We start from the raw sequence: 15442 nt of genomic DNA on the forward strand, positions 1-15442 counted from the left end.
TCATTAGCCGCTGTTTAAGTTGTGTTGGTAGGTTTGTGGGCTACCATGATGCTGAGAGGATTGAGTTTTCCGGACATCATTTCCCAGATGTCTTTAATGTAAAGCAATGTGGCTAGGGTTTCTCCAGACGTTGTGTCTACTTGTGTCAGTTTGTTGGTGTGAAATTGGCACACTGAGCTTATTGGGTCGGCAAAAATGAGGACTGCAGATGCTGGAAACCAGAGCTTAGATCAGAGTGGTGCTAGAAAAGCACAGCAGGTCAGACAGCTTCCGAGGAGCAGGAAAATCGACGTTTCGGGCAAAAGCCCTTCATCAGGAATAGAGGCAGGACCCCTCCAGGGTGGAGAGATAAATTGGGGCTGAGGTGTGCTGGGCCGAAGGTAGCAAAAAGTACAATAGGTGAATGGGGTTGGGGATGGAGGTGACATATCAGAGAGGAGGGTGGAGCGGATAGGTGGGGAGGGAGATTGGCAGGTAGGACAGATCATGAGGACAGCGCTGAGCTGGAAGGCTAGAATTGAGGTCAGGTGGAGGGAGGGGAAATGAGGAAACTGATGAAGGCCACATTGATGGCCTGGCGTTGAATTGACCCCAAGCGGAAGATGAGGCGTTTATCCTCCAGGCATCGGGTGGGGAGGGAGCGGCGATGGAGGAGGCCCAGGACCTGCATGTCCTCGGCAGAGTGGGAAGGGGTTTGAAATGTTGGGCCAAAGGGCGATGGGGTTGATTGGTGCGGGTGTCCTGTAGATGTTCCCTCAAGCGCTGTGACCTGACTCTGCGAGGAGTCTCTAGTCTCCCCAATGTGGAGGAGACCGCATCAGGAGCAATGGATACAAGAAATGACATTGTTGGATACACAGGTGAAAGCCTTCGACCGACCAAGGCCCGGATTCGATTTCCGGGCAGGAAAGTAATGTTCGGTAGAGCTGTCAGGCTGTGCTTGCATCTCCCTGGTGGTCTAGTGGTTAGGATTCGGCGCTCTCACCGCCGCGGCCCGGGTTCGATTCCCGGTCAGGGAAACTGTTTTCAGGGTGTTTAGGGGCTCCCCGTTCTTCGGAAATGCTCTATACAGTTATTTATTGATCTTCGTCGTTCCTGGGTGCAGCAGTGTGTCGTGGCTCGCTGAAATAGTGTCCTGATTCAGATGTGTTTGATTGTGTCGGGGTGATTGCTTCTGTAGTTAAGTTCTTGGTTCGCGTGCATTGTTTTCCTGTAGACGCTGTTTTGAATTTACCATTGACTGTTCGCTCCACTGTGACATCAAGAAATGGCATTTTGTTGTTGTTCTCCTCTTTTGTGAATCTTATGCCAGTAAGGAGATTGTTGATGGTGTTGTAGGTTTCCTCTAATTTGTTTCATTTTTTGATGAGAAAAGTGTCATCGCTGTAGCGGACCCAAAGTTTGGGTTGGATCGTTGGAAGGGCTGTCTGTTCGAGTCTCTGCATTATTGCTTCTGCTAGGAATCCTGATGCTGGAGGTTTCGTGCGTATTTCGTTGATTTGTTTGTAGGGCTTGTTATTGAATATGAAGTGGATGGTAAGGCACAGTTCCACGAGCTTGACAGTGCTATCTTTGCTGATGAAGTTGATGCTGTGTTTGTGTCTTTGGTTCTTCGAGTAGTGTCTTCAGTTTTCTTTGGCCACGTTGATGTTAATGGATGTGAACAGGGCTGTTATGTCAAAGGACAACATTAATCCATCCTTTTCTATCTCAGTGTCTTTGGTGTTCAGGAATTCTTGGATGGAGTAAATGGAGTGGAGTGAATCTTCGACTTGGGGTTTTAGTCCTCAGTGGAGGTGTTTTAGCCTTCAGTGGAGGCCTTTGACTAGTCTGTATATTGGTGTCCCAAGTAGTGAGACTATGGTCTAAGGGGGGCTCCTGGTTTGACGGGGAGGAGAATAACAAAGTGCCATTCCTTGATGTCACAGTGGAGCGAACAGTCAATGCGGAACTTCAAACTGGTATCTACAGAAAAACAACAGACCCAAACCAAGTACTTAACTGCAGAAGCAATCATCCCAACACCCACAAACGAAGCTGCATCAGGAGATTATTTCAACGAGCCACTACACACTGCAGCACAGAGAAACTACGAAGAGCACAAGAGAAATACGTATATAGTGTATTAAAGGAGAACGGGTCCCCAATAAACCCCCTCCGCCGATTTCTCATTGATACTTTCAAGGTGACTCTCAAAAATTCGGTTTGACCCTCCATTCTTTCCTGTTTGTTTTTTGTGGGTTTTGAAAGATTTCCCAATCCTCTGACTGAGTATTGGAGTTGGAAGGTTGTGTTGTGGTTGTACAGGACACTTTTTAGGCCACTTTTGGAATATTGTGTACAATTCTAGTCTCCCTCGTATCAGACGGATATTGTGAAATTTGAAAGGGTTCTGAAGCACCAATGGGTCCACAGAGATGAAGAGGCCCTTCTGCTGCCCTGAGTGTGGGAAGGCCTTCAGTGATTCCGCTGCCCTGCTGATGCACCAGTTGGTCCACACCGGGGAAGGCTGTTCTCCAGCCCCAAGTGCGAGATGGCCTTCAGCAGTTCTTCCCACCTGCTGAGACACCAGTGGGTCCACACTGAGGAGAGGCCGTTCTTCTGCCCCGATTGCAGGAAGGGCTTTGCACTTTCCTCCGACCTGCTGGCCCATTGGTGGGTCCACATGGGGGAGAGGCCGTTCAGTTGCCTAAGTGAAGGAAAGCCTTCATCAATTCCTCTGTCTTACTGAGGCACCAGTCCGTCCACACCGGGGAGATGCCATTCTCCTGCCCGAGTGTGAGAAGGGCTTTACCCGCTCCTCCACACTGCTGAAGCACCAGCTGATCCACACGGGGGGATGGGGGGGTGGAGAGGGGAGGCCTTTTTGCTGCCCTGAGTGCGGGAGGTCCTTCAGCAATTCCTCCACCCTGCTGAAGCACCAGTGTGTCCACACCGGGAGAGGCCCTTCAGCTGGCCCGAGTGTGGGAAGAGGTTCATGTTTTCCTGCAACTTGCGGAAGCACCAGCGGGAGCACCAGTGCTCCCAGCAATCAGATCCCACCGGTAACGCTGCCTTTAGTCACCCCCCAGTACTGAACCTCCTGCCAGTTCTGACAGTGGGTGCAGTGGGAGAGTAGGTGTGCTGTTTTTGTTTTCTGCTGGACTGCAATTGCCTGCCCCACCCCCCACAACTACAACCCCATGGTGGCTCAGGGTTAGCACTGCTGCCTCATGGCACCAGGAACCCAGGAATACTTCCACCCTTGGGGCTCTGTGTGCAATTTATGGAGGGTAGGAAAATGGATCTGAGTGGGTTACTCTTCGGAGAATCTGTGCAGATGTGTTGGGCTGAAGGACCTGTTTCCACACTGTCGGAGTTCAACCAACATATGAGCTTTGCTTTCATTGGAAACTGCTGCTCATTGAGCCAGGGACTGCACATTGCCAAATGAAATGATCCAGAGAAACGTAAGACCGCAAGACCATCGGAGCAGAAGTTAGGCCATTCGGGCCATCGAGTCTACTCAGCAATACGTTAGTGACAAAAGTAGTGCAGATGAGATTAGCTACAGTGTGGAAACAGGCCATTTGTCCCAACAAGTCCACATCGACCCTCCGAAGAGTAACCCATCCAGACCCATTTCTCTCTGACTAATATACCTAACTCTGTGGGCAGTTAAGCATGGCCAATCCACATGACCTGAACATCTTTGGACGATGGAAGAAAACAGGACCACCCAGAGAAAACCCACGCAGACACCGGGAGAATATGAAAACTCCTCACAGACAGCCACCCAAGGCTGGAATCAAACCTGGGTCCCTAGCACGGTAAGCCTGCAGTGGTAAACACTGAGCCACTACATATTGCAACCCGAAATAGGCAAGCAGGAGGTTGGGAGAATGCAGCAAGCCAGGCAGCACCAGGATGTGTAGTAGTCAGCGTTTTGGGTATTAACCCTTCTTCAGGACTGAAACGTTGACTTCTCTGTGAGAAATGATTTACGGGAATGTTGCTGGGGGTTGGAGGATTTGAGCTACAGGGAGAGGCTGAATAGGCTGGGACTGTTTTCACTGGACCATCAGAGGCAGAGGAGTGACCTAATAGAGGTTACAAAATCATGAGTGGCATGGACAGGTTAATAGACAAGGTATTTTCCCTGGGATGGGGGAGTCCAGAACTAGAGGGCATAGGTTTAGGGTGAGAGGCGAAATATATTAAAGGGACAACTTCTTCATGCAGAGGGTGGTACTTATATGAAATGAGCTGCCACAGGATTTGGGTCAGGTGCTGTCAAATGGGACTAGATTAGTTTAGGATATCAGGTCAGCATGGACAAGTTGGACGAAAGGGTCTGTTTCCATGTTGTATGTGTCTCTGACTACTGGTCCTGATGTAAGTTTAAAATCGAGTCCAAGTCACTTTGAATAGTTCAATCTTGTTGAGCTCACCTCCTGAAAAGTTTCTGATGAATCCCTCTGAGCGATACTGTTTAAACACGCTGAGTTGGACAAAGTATCCCATCAAGTTCAACACAAACCCAGAGTTGAAGAAGTCAGAAGTCAGAACACCAAGGGGACCAAAACTGATCATAATATTCCAGGTGCAGCCTCATCAACGTCCTGTATAACGACAACATAACTATATCTAAACTCAATTCCCGAACTGATGAAGGTTAGTGTACCTAAACCTTTCTTCATTGCATTGTGTATCGATGTAATCAGAGATATAGGACCTACTTTAAACTGATCCACAATCCTGCTTCTGGGAGCACAATGACTAATAGGGAAGGCAAAAGGGAGATTGACCTTTAAATGGAGTATAAAAGTAGGGAAGTTATAGTGGAGGTTTTGATTGAAAGGGCAGTGAAGATTCAACCAGCTGACAGTGGATCTCAATCACATGTAGATCAGACCAGGTTCGGACAGCAGGAAACCAGATAGGTTTTTACAACAAACCACAACGAGGTCATCATTAGACTCTTAATTCCGGATTTATATTGAATTCAGATTCCACCATCTGCCGTGGCAGGTTTTGAACACAAGTCCCTAGAACATTACCTGGGTGAATAGTCTGGTGACAATAAAGTCGGCCATCGCCTCCCCTGAACACATTGGCTGATTGTGTTCAGAGGTAACAAAGGAGCAAGAGGTTTTAGCAGCTGCTAAGTTGTTGATATTACACAAGGGAACATCAGCACTCTCAGTAATGGCACATACTGAAGTCAGTGTCCTGTATCAGAGGGAAGGGCTCGGGAACCATAAGAAATAGGAACAGGAATATGCCATTCAGCCCCTTGAGCCTTCTTCTCCATTCAGTAGGATTCTGGGTGATCTGGCATTCTCCACATTCACTTTCCTGCCCTTTTCCTGTAACTGTTCATCCCCCGACTCTTCACGAATCTATCGATCCTAGTTTTAAAGTGACATGAAGGCTGTCAACAGAGTTACTGGGGTGGGGGTGGGGGGTGGGGACGGGGGCTCAGGTCGAACTTGGGGACTAAAACAATGGCTTCACACTTCACAATATTTAACTAAGGGAATGTTTATGGTTATCCAATGCTGGAAATTGGGCAGGCATTCAGATAAAATTATTGGTAAATTATGAATGATAGAGGAGTCGGGAGAGAAGTGGTGTTCAGGCACAGTTGGATATCATTAGTATAGATGCTAACACCAGCAGCTACGGTAAAACAAATAAGAACGGAAGACACTAAAAGCAGACCCTCCCAGAGGATAGAGTGATGCTGGAGAGGGTCAGTTCTGTCATTAACCCTGATCAAGGCTGTCCGCAGGTCGACGAAGGAATGTTTATCCCTATCACCGTTACAAAGGATGTCAAATATGACCTTGATAAGAACTGTTTCAGGGGTAGAAACCAGACTTGAAGGCTTTAAACACAGAATTCTGGAAGAGATGGGAATGGCTAATTCAACAATGTTACATCCAAACCAACACTTCTATTCGTGCGATAATAACAGAAGTGTTTTGGTTTTTATTTCGAAGATTCTCAGCAACACTGAGTAAGAAGCAACAAAATTAACACAAGAAGTACTGCAATTGCTACAATGTGCCTGCTCCCAATAGGGGGCCATCGGTGTGAAATTAAGTGAGTACAAGGGGCAACATTGGAAAGGAATTACCCAGTTCATAGCTGTAAGAGGGGAGACACAGACTGCTTGATCCAAACATATAATGGGCGGGAGTAGGCCACTGGGCACTTCGAGCCTGCTGCAACATTCAATAAGATCATGGCTGAACTGAATTCAACCTCAACTCTACATTCCAACACATCCCCGACAATCTTTCATCCACTTGGTTATCAAGAACCTATCTACCTCTGCCTTAAAGATTTTGAATCCACTGCCTTTTGAATAAGACACACAACCCTCAGAAAGAAAAGAAATCATCCTCATTTTTGTCTTCTACATTTAAAATATGACCCTGTACTTTCAGATATTAAGATAGGGACACATGCTGCATTCAAATAATACCTGTGGTACAGTTAACTATCTCAAAGTGCTTCACATGAACATTGTGAGAATTCCTTTAAAAATCACAAGACCGGATCACAGATGAGACAGGTGACCAAATTCTTGGTCAAAGGGACAAGTCTAGGGCAATCTTTTGAACAGGTTCAATTTCCCAAACATCAGAGGACAAAGACATGCACAGCAAACACAAAATAGCAAAGAATGGGGAACAACAGTGTCGTCATAACGTCACAGGATGAGTAATCCAGGGAACATGAGTTCAAATCCCACCACAGCAAGAGGTAAGATGTGAATAATTCAAATCATAAATGGGGAACACAAAGTAAGTCTCAGTATGGTATCGATGGCACTGACGTCAATTGTCCTAAAAACCCATGTTCACCAATGTCCTTTCATGAGGGAAACTGCCATCCTTGCATGGTCTGACTTACATGTGACTCCAGACCCACAGCAATGTGGTTGACTCTTAAACTGCCCTCTGAATTAGCACAAGCAAGACACCTTGCACTTAGGGATGGATAACAAACATCAACCTTGTGAAAGTGTCATAACAGAAATTGCTGGAGAAACTCAGCCAGTCTGGCAACACTGGTGGAGAGAGAGAGAAAGAAACAAAGACAATATCCTGGCTTGAGTCCAGAACAGTTGTGAAGAAGGGTCACAGCACTTGAAATGCTATCTCTGCTTCTCTCTCCACATGTGCTGCCAGTCCTATTGGGTTTCTCCAGTATTTGACGCATTTTTGTGTTTCAGATCTCCATCATCTGCAGTTCTTCATTACACTGACTTAGGGAAGCTCAAATCCCATAAAAGGGTAGAGCAGAAGCGCTGGAATTACTCAGCAAGTCTGGCACCAGTTATGGAGATTAAAAACAGTTCGTACTTCGGGTCATTGAATGATCTTACATCAGGGACAAACTTTTGGGGAAGCTGCAAGAGTAAAAGGCACTGGTGTAACTTCAACATCTGGGAGAACTCTCTCAGCCTTAGGGGTCAGGCTGACTCAGCATTCTGGTCCTGCTCATTACCTGTTAAATTCTCAATTTGTTGTTCTTGCTATATTTCTACATGGTTGACACATTCCTATGTTTTAAAATGAAATTCCAGCAGGCAGGAATTTTCCATGTATGTAATCATACATTAGAGGGTTTGGAACGTGAATGTAAACTTTTAAACAGAAAGTATTTATTCATGCATGGGGTGTGGGCATCGCTGGCAATGCCAGCATTTATACCCATCCTTAACCACCCTGTGGTTGGTTGGAAAAGTGCATGAAGGTGTCTGAGATTGTCTTGATCAGCACAGCAATCTCAAAAATGGGCGTGCTCAGGTACAAGTACCCTCCACTCCCACAGCCAAGTCTGCATTCACTTCAATTATAGATGCCATCTAAACCTCCCAGGACAGGGACAGCATGGGATGACAATCAGAATAAAGCTTCCTCTACTCTTCAATTGCAAGTGAAGCTACCTCAACACTGTCCCCAACAAACACTGCCAAGACAGAGACTGCATTGGGTTAGATACAGAGTAAAACTTCCTCTACACTTCCCCATTCATACAGTCCCAGGGGAAGGACAGCAAAGGGTTAAATAAACAGTCGAGCTTCTTCCATTCTGACTGACACTTAGTCCGTACTATACCAATCCTCAAGGAAAATTCAGAACTGAGACTAGTATCTGGTACTGAATTCACACATCCTAATGGGAATGACAGCAACAGAAAATCATGTCGTGACACACAGATAAAACACACACAATGTACAACAAAACTAGACTGTTATTGGGATCAAAGACATGTAAATGACAGGAGACATAGTCCCTGCAGTGATCCAAATGTGAGCTGAACAAATTTCACACTTGTACAATATTCCCTGAGAATGCAATGTCCACCTCACTGCTGTCTATTCAGTTCCTCTGCTCTCGTTCAGGGCTGAGGTGCGGCTGACCACATTGTGGCGTGGGGGTTAAGAGGTTGGACAGTTAAGGTCAACTTGGATTGAGGGCATCCTTTGTCATGCCAGTGAGGTCAAGGGTCGCTCATTTACTCAACTTATAATCGGGGACAAGGGGATGTCAGGCTGGGCTTGTATCAGTTTGAGTTTTGAAGAAACAGATGATCCAATGGAGCTGTATAACATCTGGAGAGGACTTATTGTAAATGTAATGTCAACTCAATTCTAGCCAGAGACTAGTCTCTCATTTAAGATAGGAGAGTTTTTTATTTCTCTCAAGTGTTCTCGAGTCTTTGAAATTCACTTCTTTAGAGACCAGCATGTGTTGGTGGGTAACGAACTGGTTCTGGGTTGGACGGTCAGTCAATGTTGACTCGATGGCCTGAATGGCTTACTTGCACGCAATTGGCCTATATCAATCAATAATATGCACTTGCTTTATGGTTACCGACATCAAATTACATGAGTGGTTTTGGTTATTTCATCTCTTATTATTGTATTCAACCAACTACAGCATCTAGAAACTTGCTTCATTACAATATCCAATATCTGCAGAGTACTTTTTCTTTTTGTCAAGACCATTATCTTGAACTCCGACGTGTGACCTCCTCATTGCTGTCAAAGTTCTTTATTTGTCTCTACATTGTCATGTTTTTACTTTGTCGAATGTCCTCCTGGCATTTGCAGTTAAGACCCTATATTCTGCCCTCGTCAACATTTCCCCGTACAATTCTCTACTAAGGATTTCATGACAAACCTCAGAGTGTGGTGAGACTGCGGAACTCACTACCATAGTGAATAGTTGGAGTGGAATACACTACAACTGAGGGTAAGCAAGCCAATACAAATGAATGTCACTGTCACCAGATTCACAACACAGTGAAATTTAAACATGCAATGTCCCTCAATTTCTCAACTGTCCTGAACCAGACTTGATGAAGAACAGATCTTGCACATCAACATTATAATTTAAACAACAACCAAATTATAAATATGGCAAATTTTCTCGGACAAAGTTAAAGATGATAATCTCATTAATAGCAATTATTTAAACCCTTTGATCAAGTCCCCCACCATCTCAGAGACAGAGACTTTAGCGGCAAATTAAGAAAGAATTTGTTTTTAAACTTACCATTTCAAGCAAACAGTTTCCAACAATGGATTGCCAAGCCTTTGTGCAATCTTTGGACTATGACTGTTTCACAGACACGTAACTGTAAATCTAATTTAAAAGTCACTGCTGAATGTGAATAGACACCCCAGTATTCAGCCATTTCTTACAGGCTGGGACTCATTCCCAGAAAGAGCCAACAATTCTTTAACTGGACAGTAGAATCTAGAGAGAACAGCTCCTGGTCTCAAAGAGCAGCAGTGCCCAATGGAAGCAAAGTTGCAGGGGTGGGGGAGCACGACCGCATAAAACAAAAAAAAAGACCGACTCTCCCATTATCAGTACTGTCAGAATGTGCAGGAGTTCAGTCCTCGCAGTGGCCCACAGCAGCTTCACCAGCAGAATCAGATTGTTGGGAGCACTGGTGTGCGCGCTGGTGCTTCTGCAAGGTGCAGAATGATGAGAACCTCCGCTTCCACTCGGGGCAGGTGAACAGCCTCTCCCCGGTATGGCCCCATCTGTGCCTCAGCAGTTGGGAGGAATTGCTGAAGGCCTTCCCACACTCTGGGCAGGGGAAGGGCCTCTCCCCCGTGTGGACCCGAAGGTGGGATGCCTGGGTAAAGTCCTTCCCGCACTTGAGGCAGGAGAATGGGCTCTCCCCGGTGTGGACCCAATGTTGCCTCAGCAGGGCAGAGGTATCATTGAAGGCCTTCCCGTACTTGGAGCAGCTGAAGGGCTTCTCTAATATGTGGACCCGGCGGTGGGTCAGTAGGACAGAGGAATAGCTGAAGGTCTTCCCGCATTTGGGGCAGGAGAATGGCCTCTCGCCTGTGTGGACCCCCTGGTGGCTCTGCAGAGAGTAGGAATGCTGAAGGTCTTTCCGCACTCAGGGCAGGAGAACAGTCTCACCCCGGTGTGACTGAGCCCATGAGTCTCCAGGTCAGATGGGAAACGGAAGCCTTTCCTACAGTTGCCACATTTTCATGGTTTCTCCACGGGATGGGATTCCTTGGGTTTCTCAATGACAGAAGCTTCAGCTGCACACAAACGCGTGGACAGCACCTCCCTGCCGTGAATTCCACTTCCCAGTCTGTATAACTTTTACTGGCTCCACAATCAGAGTGCTGCAACAGTCGGGTCTCTCTTTCAGTCTCACTGATGCTGAAAACGTACTGAAAGAGGAATCAAAAAGCTTGGTTCCTTTTCACAGAATCACAGTCGAAACTTGTTATAGTCCCGATGGATTCAGTGACTGCCAGACATTGACGTGAAATTGAGGACTGCAAATGCTGGAGATTCAGAGTCAAAGCACAGCAGATCAGGCAGCATCTGAGGAGCAGCAGAGTCAATGTTTCAGGCAAAGCTCTTCATCTATTGATATTGAAACGTCCATCTTCAGATCTTCAAATAATCTGTAAAAAGAGATGACAAAAGTCATTACAGTCAGTCCAGGTTATAAATTCCCAACAAGCAATTCTACTTTCTGCAGAACATTCTTTTCTTTTTCCACAAAATTGAAAGCACCATCCCACCCCCTCTCACCCCTCTATTCTCACTCCGCTCAAACTAATCCTCCCGACGGTACTGATTCAGGATCTGACAGAGACCGAAAAGTGAAAACATCAAGACAGACACCTTAGAATTTTAGATACCTCCACCTGAAAGTTAGTATCTTTCACGACATCTAGGAGTGAGTAAGTCTGATTTTGGGAAGCAAAAAAATGTGTTAATTCAGGATGGACCTTCAATGCAGCTTCTTGAGAAACAACCAGACACGAAATGGTTAACATCTGGGGAGGTGGAAGTGGGGAGATGGAGGAAATGAGATATCAAGGCATTGACACCGACACCAGACAGAAACTGAACACACAGGCAGGGCAAACATTACGGGCAAGCCAGAGTCACAGAGATACACTGCACAGAGACAGGTCCTTCGGTCCAACTCATCCGTGCCGACCAGATAGCCTAAATTAATCTCGTCTCATTTACCAGCACTTGGCCCATATTCCTCTGAACTCTTCCTATTCATATACCCATCCAGATGCCTTTTAAATGTTATAATTGGACCTACATCCACCACTTCCTCCGGCAGATCATTCCTTACACTTGCCTCCCTCACCTCAAACATATTAACCTCCTGTTCTGGACTTCTCCCATCCCAGGGAAATGACCTTGTCTATTTACCCTGTCTATGCCTCTCATGATTCTATAAACGTCTGTAAGATCACCCCTCAGCCTCTGGTATACCGGGGAAAACAGCTCAAGCAATGCACTGCGTTTCCTTTTAGCTTCACACTCACAGAACCTTACTCCCTTGTAAAACATTGTTTCCCTCCCCCACACTGTCCATGGGAAAAGCCAAGACTGCTGAGACTCTGGAGTTGGGGGAATGCCACGTAGAATTCCTGCAATGTGGAAACACGCCATTCAGCGTGGGCGGCACGGTGGCACAGTGGTTAGCCCTGCTGCCTCACAGCGCCAGAGATCCGGGTTCAATTCCCGCCTCAGATGACGAACTGTGTGGAGTTTGCACGTTCTCCCCGTGTCTGCGTGGGTTTCCTCCGGGTGCTCCGGTTTCCTCCCACAGTCCAAAGATGTGCAGGTCAGGTGAATTGGCCATGCTAAATTGCCCGTAGTGTTAGGTAAGGGGTAAATGTAGGGGTATGGGTGGGTTGCGCTTCGGCGGGGCGTTGTGGACTTGTTGGGCCGAAGGGCCTGTTTCCACACTGTAAGTAATCTAATCTAATCAAAAAAAAAAAAGTCCTCATCGACCATCCAAAGCGTAACTCATATGGACATCATTCCACTACACTTACTGCACACTATGGGCCCATTTAGTATGGCCACTTCTCCCGAAACTAAACACCTTTAGATGTTGGGAGGAAACTAGAGCACCCGGAGGAGACCCGGCAGGGAGAATGGGCAAACTCCACACAGCCTCTTCCCAAGGCTGGAATGGAAAGTAGATCCCTGGCGCTGTAAGGCAGCAGTGCGAACCACTGATCCATCGTGCTGCCCATGTGTGCAGAAAGAGGTGGGGGCTGGGAACTTTGTTAATTGTACTACGCAGTGGATTGTTGTGTAAGGTAAAATCTCACGGCATCCAGGGAGAGCTAACCAACTGGGCACAAAATTTAGAAGCGCGTTGTTGGAGATGCTGGAATCCTTCCTGAAAACAACAAATGCTGGAGATCACAGTGGGTCAGGCAGCGCTGTGCTACTCTATGACTGGACAGTGTGGACGTGGAGATGATGTTTCCACTAGGAGAAGGGTTGAGGATGCCAAGTCATTGAGGGCATTTAAAACAGAGATAGGTTCTTGATTAATAAGGGGTCAAGGGTTATGAGGAGAGGGCAGCAGAATGGGATAGAGAAACATATCAGCCATGATCGACTGGTGGAGCGGACTCGATGGGCCAAATGGCCTCATCCTGCTCCTGTGTATTGTAGTCTTAAAGCTGGGCAGGTGACTTAAGGGGTTCTCACAAACTATTTCAGAATCCTGAAGTGGGGTTGTTGGAATCGAAACTTTAACTCTGCTTTCTCTCCACAGATGCTTCCAGTCCTGCTGAGTTTTTCCCGTGTTCTCAGTTTTTGTTTCAGATTTCCAGCATCCACAGGTCTTTGTCTTATTTATCACAGTCATTTCTTGCCCTTCCCAAGTGTCGGAACCTCATCTCCCTGATCTACAAACTGTTCACTTACCCTAGAAATGACCACTACCTCCTTATCAAAGTAGATCCCTTTGTTGCAAAATGATTGTTCAATTCTGTGACCAAAATTATTGCATTCGTAATTACTTACACCAGGGACTCTCAATATCTCAGGCCAGAACACAGCTAGATTGTTTCAGACAGTACATTTATGTGATTTGATACAATTCCCTATTCCCGACATTACCAGCGTGTTGCAGGGAATAGAGGGTTTGAATTAAGAAGAAGCTGGGACATTTTTCCAATGGAGCCGAGGAAGTTGACAGTTAACCTTATAGAGTTTTTTAAAATCAGAAAGGGTATAGATAAGGTCTCATTCCCAGGAGGCTCAGAATATTTTATTGCTCCAGAAGGTGCAAAAGGGGGTCAAAGCTTCAACAGAAATCGAGCAGAGCTGAGAACAGACAACATTTAACTCTGTGGGAACAGGGAGATCAGAGGACACAGAAATCAGGACCTGAAATCCGAGCTGACACCAGACTACCATGTTATCAGTGCTTTGATTAGCAGTGCCCACCCTCCACCTTTACTGAGCCTCTCAGTCGACTTGAATGCCACGTATCCCCTCGATATTCCGGATCCAATCCTTGTCATTCTGAAGCCATATCTCTGTAAGGAGTCTCTGATCATAATTATTCTCTACAATGTGTGCAGTCAATTAATTCGCTTTTGTTACAATGCAGCACGCATTCACAGACTGAGCTTTTAGTCTTATTTTTTGTGATGGTTAGAATCCAGTTTTGATTGCTAGTACATTTATTCTTCTTGTCCCTTTCTCTCATTCTCTGGTGTTTGGTTTCCACATCACTCCATTGCTCACTGGCCGTGATTTGGATTGGCTGTGGTAAATTGCCCAGTGTTTAGGGATGTGCAGGTTAGGTGGGTTGGCCATGGGAAACGCAGGGTTATCGTTTCAAAGTAATTGAAGGAGTAGGCTATTTGGCCCATCGACCCTGCTCCGCTATTCATTAAAATCATGGCGGATCGATCAATCGTCTCAGCTCCTCCTAATTGCATTATCCCAACTTCCCTTAATTCCCTTTCCACGCAAAAACCCCATCCAACAGTGTCTTAATGAAGCTGCCTCTACTGCTTCCTTGAGCACAGAATTCCATTAATTTACCATTAACCACATAGGTCCTGCCCTGAGTTGCCTCATCAAAATGCAACAGCTCATATTTGTCTAAATTAAACTCCATCCACTACTCCTTGGCCCATCGGCTCATCTGATCAATTATAATTTATATTAAACTTTCTTTCCTACCTTCTTCCCTAAAAGCTGAAAATCTCCACCCCACACTCTCACCCTCCATTCTCACTTTGTTGAATCTAATCACGGATGTCCTCATCCTGAAGGGTTTGGTTCATGCTGATTAACAGGCCCACATTCAAGGGGGATCTAACTGAAACGTGCAGAACATTGAACGCCCTGGACAGATTGGATATTGGGAAGATGTTTTCATTGGGAGGAGAGACTAATACCCATGGGCATAGCCTTAGCATAAAGGGAGAATGGAGATTAGGAGAAATTTCTTTAGCCAGAGAGTGGTGAATCTATGGAATTCATTGTCACAGAAAACTGTGGAGGCCAGGTCACTGAGTATGTTGAACATTGAGATAGAGATGTACAGCACAGAAACAGACTGTTTGGTCCAACTTGTCCATGCCGACTAACTATCCCAACCCAATCTAGTCCCACCTGACAGCACACGGCCCCATATCCCTCCAAACCATTCCTATTCATACACCTACCCAAATGCATTTTAAATGTTGCAATCGGACTAGCCTTCACCACTTCCTCTGGCAGATCATTCAATAAACGTACCATCCTCTGCGTGAAAACGTTGCCTCTTAGGTCTCTTTTGTATCTTTCCCCTCTAACACGAAACCCATTCCCTCTCGGTCTGGACTCACCCACCCCAGGAAAAGACTTTGTCTATTAATCCTATCCATGCCCCTCATGTTTTTATACATGTACAGTTACAACGTTTAAAAGACATTTGGATAAGTACATGAATACGAAAGTTTCGAAGGTTTATGGGCCAAACACTGGTCGGTGGGCCGAGTTTAGTTTGAGAACATACTCAGCACGGACTAGTTGGATGAAGGGTCTGTTCAGTGCTGTCAGACTCTGTGAATGACCTGTACTGGTCTTAAAACCATTTTCTTACCTCCCCCGATAAGCATCCACTT

General features: G+C 46.1%; 1 non-coding gene across 1 annotated transcript; it reads left to right on the forward strand.

Annotated features, from left to right (window-relative positions):
* The first annotated feature begins 947 nt into the window (after positions 1-947).
* On the forward strand, positions 948-1019 carry trnae-cuc (transfer RNA glutamic acid (anticodon CUC)). Its single transcript has one exon. It is a non-coding gene; the product is annotated as a tRNA-Glu (tRNA).
* The last annotated feature ends 14423 nt before the right edge of the window (positions 1020-15442 follow it).

Source organism: Chiloscyllium punctatum, chromosome 36 (genome assembly GCF_047496795.1).
Source record: "Chiloscyllium punctatum isolate Juve2018m chromosome 36, sChiPun1.3, whole genome shotgun sequence".
Classification (NCBI taxonomy): domain Eukaryota; kingdom Metazoa; phylum Chordata; class Chondrichthyes; order Orectolobiformes; family Hemiscylliidae; genus Chiloscyllium; species Chiloscyllium punctatum.